The sequence below is a fragment of the Oratosquilla oratoria genome, chromosome 44 (assembly GCF_046742065.1).
Source record: "Oratosquilla oratoria isolate Oo_2021 chromosome 44, ASM4674206v1, whole genome shotgun sequence".
Classification (NCBI taxonomy): Eukaryota; Metazoa; Arthropoda; class Malacostraca; order Stomatopoda; family Squillidae; genus Oratosquilla; species Oratosquilla oratoria.
In genome coordinates this window covers 23,002,805-23,011,211 of record NC_134820.1, presented here as the reverse complement: position 1 = coordinate 23,011,211, position 8,407 = coordinate 23,002,805, and positions in this window count along the sequence as shown.

Genomic DNA, 8,407 nt, shown 5'->3' with positions numbered 1-8,407 from the left:
AGGTACCAAAATAGTATGAGTGAGTACCAGATCAGTGTAGTACCATTAATGATATACATTATTCTACTGCTGTAACAGCAAGTGTAGGACAATAAAGGAGAGATCCATCCCAGTTTAAGAGTAAATATCAAATACCACGGGATAGAAGGTAGCAGGCCATCAACAATATCAACATGTTGTTATAGTGAATGTTATATGGCAGCTTGGGTCACCTATCAATTAATTACAAAACTTACCTGTACCTCAGGGCGGAGTGGGCAATTAGATATTAGTTTGAGTACCAGGAAGTAGTACATTATAATCTGAAGCACCCAATTGTAATATACAGGAAAGGAACAACGCTCGTGAGGCACCGTCTCCTACTCTCCAATTTATCATATTTAGATTCAATACATACATGTATTCATGCATTTACCTAGCTGAATTTGTTGCAATATACAAGAAAGAAGTTAGTAATAGATGACCATAGTTTAACAAAGTACGGAATTACAAAATACTGTAGTCAGCCCTACAAAGAAAAGCTTTCTATAAACAAACACGTTTTTTCTTAAAGTTATGAGGAACTTTAGTATTGTATTTCATATACGGTACTTGCTCAGTATGAGTCAACTTCGAACGCGAAATTGTCTTGTAGCTTAATACATTGATTCTCAAACTTTTTCATGTGCTACCCTATTCAGAAAATTTCAATCCCTCACGACCCGGCGTAAGTACAGAAAAAATGTAGTGATATATACACTTTATTTTGGAAAAAATGCGTACAACTTTTCATTCGCAAAACTAAACTAGTGGAATCCATGACACTGTTTTTTTCACAAAACTAAACTAACAAGATTCATGGCAGTCTTTAATTTCAAACTAATAGGATCCATTGCACTGTTTTTTCTTTCATTCTAAAAAGTAAATTAGTAGAATCCATGGCACTGTTTTTCATTCACAAAACTGAAGTCATACAATTCGTGGCACAAGTTTTCGTTCACTAAACTAAAATGGAATCCATGGTGCTACTTCTCATTTACCAATCTGGCAAACCCGTGGGATCTTTGTGATCAGGATACATCTCATACTAAACATACAAAATCGTTAACGTTGGGTTTTTGCCAGCATTTGTCATTTTTTTTTAATACCCTTTTATGAAACAACATGCTTTTTGTGTTATCCTCGGCAATTGTAGTTGTTATTTCGAACTATGTGTTCTTTTCATTATCTGCACATCATGTATATTGATCCAATACCAAATAAAGTTATTATTATTATTACTACTATTTACGGACGCGTGACCGCGCATACGTAAAGCATGGTCACGTATTTCAGTTACTACTTGTGGTTAAGCTTGTTCCTCGACTTAATTTTGATACCAGTCAGAGCCAAGAAACCGTGCTCGTAAAGTATGTTGTTACAAAGGGGAGCTACACTTTCACCGCCTCAACTCCTACGATAGACTTCTCTTTCTTTACCTGAAATACACTGAAAACGTGAGAATTTTCCTGTGTTCTTGCGAGCCATCAAATTTGTATTTCGCGACCCAGTTTTGAGTCGCGATCCATAGTTTGAGAACCACTAGCCTATTATGTAACGTGCCTGAATTCGGGACTGTATAAACAAAATTAATACAGTAAATAAATAAATAAATAGAGACGAGTGCATCTCGAAGTACAAAACAAGCAATCTGTTGTGGATGACATCCTTCAACTTCATTTGAAACATACGGAACATCCGTTTCTCCAAACTGCTGTACACTATTTTGTAAGCAACAACAATCATAACGTGATGGAAATAAAAAGGGCATTAACGCAGCGAAGAAGGAGTTTGAATTAAATACACTGTAGGGATAAAAGCTGACTTTAGGATTACCATATATAGGCTACTCATGTGACTGCTGCACTGCCCATCGAAATGACAATGGATTTCCTGCAGAAATGGTTGGTACTAAGGTTGTGGCTAAACGTACGTTCTGCTCGGCACGATTATCGCTCAACGATGATCGTTCATGGTTCAATGATTATCGTCAAACAATTGCCTAAAGCACTAATTCTTTGTTTTTGAATGATGAGTCTATTTTGCTTCGAGCTTCAAAGTACAAGGCTAATGATTAATCTTTATTTAACTTACCAACGCGTTTACCCAACTATATAGCCGTTACTGTCAACACTATTTGTTCAGTCGTTGTCAGTGTGGTGGTATTTTGTAATCCTCACCCAACATTTAACTATACCTCTCCTATCCTAATCTGATCTAATCTAACCTAACTTTACCTAGTTATACCCAACTTTATCTAACCGAGAGCCTCGTAAAAATACATATCAATTAACGTTAAGTTAGCGCTGATACTCTGGTCTTAATTTGCCAGATTGGATACATGAACGCCATATTATATGAACTGCTATAATAAATTCTACATGTAATACTTTCAGCTTGTTTTTATTTGAATGTTTATAGTATCAGTTATGGGGTATCATTCAAGGGAGACTGGACTTAAACCGATCTTTTTTTATCTGTTCGAAGGAGCTTCAGTCATATATTCCTTCTATTTCACAAACTGATACTCAGTCACTTTCACAGTTTTCCTACAAAGGCTATCGTAATATGACATACCCTAAGGGTAAGGTGACGTAGCTGATATAGGATGACTTAAAGTCACCATATGTTATTTTGGTTCACCAGCCTTCTGGTAAGACATGTATAAGCTTACGTAGGTTTAACGAATGTTCTGTAATCATCCATGCAAAGGATGCTGGGCACTTTATGAGGTTAAGGGGTGACTTTCCCCTTTCTGATCTCCTCTTGGCATCACTATTCCTAACAATGGCATTACGTGGTTACCATAAATGAATAGATAAATAAAATGGCAAAGGAATGGAGGTGAGGAGACTACGCCAAGAGATACTGAGTTGCTCCGGCTGAAGCTGCCGGTTTTGACCTATGCGCTAGGGCTGTTGGGGCAGGTAACAGTCATTATTGGGAGTCGGAGAGGAGTGCGGGATTCAAACCCACTACTAAGCGAATGTGAAACCAGCACGCTTGCGACTACGCCACCGAAACACATCAATACTTATTAATATACTAAAGGAGTGGAGCTACTGGTAGTTACATTCGTAATAGTAATGACTGAGGTAACGATATTACCACAGACGCTGGGGAGCATCTTTTGCCAGGCCCAGGAACTCGTGAGACCATGACAGGCTAAATCTGTTCGAAATAAATGGGGTTAAGAGATCATTTAATTTTTAGCCAGCTTGTACGTAGGTGTAGGTATCTGACTAATTATGGGCCGGAGGGGGTTATTAGGTTTGTGGATCTTTACATTACCATAACAATACCCTGGTTTGTATTGTCCAGACAATTCACACAACTTAGTACCTCCCTTGACTTGCCCAGAGGAGGACTGTACGCTCCTGTCTACCTACGTGGGAAGGACGACTACCACCCTGTCAAAGCGATTCACCCTTCACCTTCAACAAGGAGGACTTAAACACCACCTCTGGACCAATCACAGACGCCATCTCGACAGGAAAACCTTGATAAGTAATACAGAAATGGTCGCAGAGGAGAAGGACCTCCAACGCCTGACCATCCTGGAGGCTGTAATTTACAACCTATAATTAATGTACAAACTAAGGATTTCTCTCTCCTTCCCAGCATGAATCCTACACGTAAGAGACATTTGACCACAAGAATAGAGCCCCAAGTTCAGAGAACACCCACACACAGGCACCCCACGGAGGCTCAGAACACACACAAGCACCCCACCAAGGCCCAAAACTCATGCCTAAGACGATCAGCTAGGCTGAGGTATCTACGAAATAGCGCCAGCTAAGCTGAGGAGAGTCATACGTGGTCTCTCCAAGATTTGTTTTCCTTCATATCTATACAAACCACTAGTTTACTTGTCTACACTCCAACTGAAGATGCAGAACGATCTGCGAAACGTCTTGTTTTTCTACTGTGTTTTGCTTTATTTTATGTATTGCGCGTTTGTGTTAATCCAAGCTCCCAATGTCCAATGGAAATCTACTTCTTCCCCTCTTTTCCACAGAAATCTACTTTCCGAAAGCTTACGAAAGAAATTAATTTCTAATGAATTTGCTGTCGTTTTCAACATGATATGCTTGAAAGAGAATCTCCTGCCACGTTTCAGGAATATATATATATATATATATATATATATATATATACACACCTAGATTTACCTAGTTGTATTTTACGGGAAGAGCTATCTTTCAGCATCCAGTTTGATCTTAAATTCTTGTATAGTTTTTGCAGCACTCACTGTTTCCTCATTCAGTTTCTCTCTCTCTCTCTCTGTGTATGTGTGTGTGTGTGTGTGTGTGTGTGTGTGTACATACACAACAAAAATATATATATATGCAGAAGAGAATTAAGGGCAAAGTGGTTGTTCTGGGGTGGGGTGGGGGGGAATCCAGCCTCCCATAGAAACGAACCCACTGAGCACAAATAGTTTTAGATATGTAAAACTGTGAATAATTAATTCAGTTTGATCTCATATTTCCCTGTACTGATTTTTTTAAGTTTCAACTGCGCTACTTTAAAGGGACATGATCTGGGACCACTATGAACTCAGAATTTAATACTTACATTATCTAATTATATATTTGTTCTTGAGGATTCAAACCCTACAGTTACCGGTGTCCTGGATGTCAGAGCAAGTAAGGCAAAGGTGACGACCCTGGGTGACATGTTGAGCTCCTCCAGGTGTAAGCCAATGAGCAGCTTCCACCACGGAAGAAATGATCCACCACGGGAGACCTTTTGGTCCATAACTAGGTCGGATGCAAAAATAAATAAATAAATAAATAAATAAATGAAAAATAGATCAAACAAACAAAAAATAAGATATAAATAATAATAATGATAAATAAATAAATAAATGAATAACTGTATTTCCCCAAAATCCTGGAGGGATGTTCCTTTTGTTTACTTCTATTTCCCCCGGTTAAATGAGGATGGGATTAGCCATTTTTTGAATTTGTGGGGATAAACCAGCTTTTGCTATCGGCAGGGCTGGGCGCGTTCCTCGGTGCGCTTCCAAACTATTAAAGCTTAAGAGACAGGTTCCTACCGAAATAGGAGTCCGGTAGGCCACATACTATACCAAAGGAAAATTTCGTAGGCCACATAATATACCGGCACCTATATTGCTTTAATAGTTTGGGAGCGCTAACCTCTGCCAAACTGAAGCGGAACGCACCTAGGAACGCGCCCAGCTCTGATGATAGGTTCCTGCTTCGGAATCAGGAGACAGGGCTGACCTTTAATCCACGAATTGTTAAACGGAAGGGGCGACGTCTGGGTAGCTTGGTGTGGGATGGGTATATTGGTTATTTCAAACACCCACATAAGGAGAAAAAGGTCTCTTGGTATGTATGTAGGTATGCGTGTATTCTGTATGGATGTATATATGTATCTCTCACATTTGGAAACTGCCCCCTCCAAAACGCTCAGACCAAAAAAAAAAAAAAAAAAAAAAAAAAAAAAAATAAACAAATAAATAAAATAACTAAACTAAATAAATAAATAATGCTAACTTCAGGTCTCACTTTTCCTTGAGATCTTTGATCCTCCTTTCCAATCCAAGAAATATGTATATTTTTGAACATCAGTTACTGTGTCGACGTCACAAACCCGCAGATTGTAATGTTTACAGCATACCTTGGGTCTGTAAGTCAAACCATACACAGGGTGTCCGAAAAGTCATTTGGCAATTCATTAACAAAAGTGGATAGTGAACAGGATCTCGGTGTAATTTTCAGTAATGATCTCAAATCATCTAAACAGTGTATTTCCGCCTCAAAGAAGCCAAATAAGATTCTAGGACTGATTGCGTGATCTTTTGATTTTAAAAGTCCATCTGTCATTAACAAGCTATATAAATAAAAACCCTATATAAATCGTTAGTTCGTCCACATTTAGAATATGCTGTTGCCGTATGGTCACCGAATCTCATTAAAGACATTGACAGATTGGAAAAAGTACAACGGCGAGCTACAAAACCGATTCCAAACGTCAGGAATAAACCATACTAAAATCGACTAAATCATATGAATCTATAACAACAGAGTTATGTCGTTGCACATTTGTAAAATAATACCAATGACCCACTTTCGGAGAAGAATACGCGAAAATATAAAGATCTGTATATTTCGATCACTAATTGTGATCCTCTTCTGAAGAGGATCACAATTAGTGATCGAAATATACAGATCTTTATACTTTCGCTTATTCTTCTCCGAAAGTGGGTCATTAGTATTATATGAATATATTTCCCTTAAAGAAGCGTAGACTCAGGGGGTATTTGATACAGGTGTTTAAGATTCTAAAGGTAATTAACATCATCAAAAGTGACGAAATTTTCACACTGAATGCGAATCAAACAAGAAATATTTGTTTCAAACTGTCAGGAAGCAGACTTAATTTGGACGTGGACAGAAACAATTTCGCCAACCGTGTAGTAAATGAATGGAGTAAATTTCCTGCAGAGGCAGTGTAATATAGTACAGTTCGAACTTTTAAAGTTCATTTACACACCTAAGCATTATGCCTGCCATTTATCATATCTTATTTCATCTATTAATGAATTATCATAACATATTTATTTTCATATGTTTGTTTATCTATTATCTGTTTATTTATTTTATTTGTTTATTTATTCATATTTTACTTTTTATCATTTTATTTATTTATATTCTATTTTTATTATTGTATTTACTTATCTATTATCATTTCTTTTTCGCATTCGACCTAGTTTTGGACCAAAAGGTTCTCTGTCGGCATGCTCTTCCTTTGTAATCTTTTGTTACTGAGCAATGAAAAAATGCTGTTTTAATAAGTGTTAAATATTACGTACGATACTGTAGTTTATCTTGCTGCAAATGCTGGAAATCTTCCCCACGCTTGAAGACCCGTCTGCTGAACACGACGCTGCCGATTGTTGACATTCTGAAGAATGGCGGGAGCTATCTCTTCGATGATTTAAAGTGGTTGTCACATTGGGCTAATTTCCTTCCACATCTTACCTCCAACATCCATTTGAATAACTAGAATATCACCTCGCTTACAGAAGTCTAGATTTCCATAAGAACATTTCAACGGTATGTCTAACATTCGTATATTTTCATAATCTTTTACCTCATCCTTCAGCTTTCCTATCTATCACGGAAAGATAATTTGATGTTTGGAAGGTTAAAAATAGAATATCGTAACCGATCTCGTTTTTACTCAAACGAACTCTCAACTGTCGAGGCTGTTCTGGAAACATAGCAGACCAGATTCTACATAGAAGCAAAATCTTCCAGAAACTTGTAGTGATGCACGGGCCGCGTGGATGCAGTTGCATCTTGCCGGATTCCTCAACCTACTCGCCAAGCTGGTCTATGAATGGTTCTATAATGTGAGCGCGATATCAGTGTGTATTTATGGTACCGTTGAATAAAAACTGGGCCAGTGACACGCGTACAAGCGGCACGCCAATACTTATGGCTGTACTTTTAAGCTTTCCGCCAGTTCTGGCGAATGCTATTTACCATTAGAAGGTAGAGTTTACCTGATGTTCTACTTAAGTGTATTTGGCTTATCTACAAAACCTACTAGTATTTTTCGTAATTATAATTAACAAAGTTAATATAATTCTTCTTTCTAGTGGTAGAATGTGATCGTCAGAGCTAAAGATTTAAAAGTACGGTCCTTAGACCTTCTGATCGTCTAGAGCAGTGTTTCCCACACTTTTGTGAACTTCGGGCTACTTCCTTCAAGGAAAGAAATAAAAAGATAATAAACAAATATAAATGTAAAATAAATAGAACAATATATAATAGTAATACATATGAGCAGATTATAGATTATAATTATAAACATAAATATGAAATGAATAAAAAATATATAATAACAAATAAGAATCTGCCGAATCCTAGCGGGCGCCATGGTGCACGCGAGGTACGGTTGGGCCCACTGGTCTTAAGGAATATCTTTAAATTCGTGTTAGTTTTCAGTGATCCGTAGACTAGTGCTGGGCAAATACCGCTAATTTCAATACCGGAATTACCGGTAAACAACAATGCTGTTACCGGAATTACCGGTAATTTACCGGTAAAAGACTCGTGAGGTAGTAGTGACGTCCCAAGTTCGAGTCGCCTGTATGACTTAAATCTAAACAAATTTCATCCTACTATGGTGTGTAGTCACAAGTTTTGTAACGTCGTCACTATAGAAATCCTGCGCTCCGAGTCGTTACTCCAACTCTCGTGGGCGGGGAGTAGGGAGGGGGTGCGTGTAAGGTCACAGCATTACCTCCTCTCCCTCAGTGCATAGGCCTACGCACCAATCCCCCCCTCCCCCTCTCACACTCCACTTCCGTCTCTATGTAAGTGCAATTTCATACAAAGAATATATT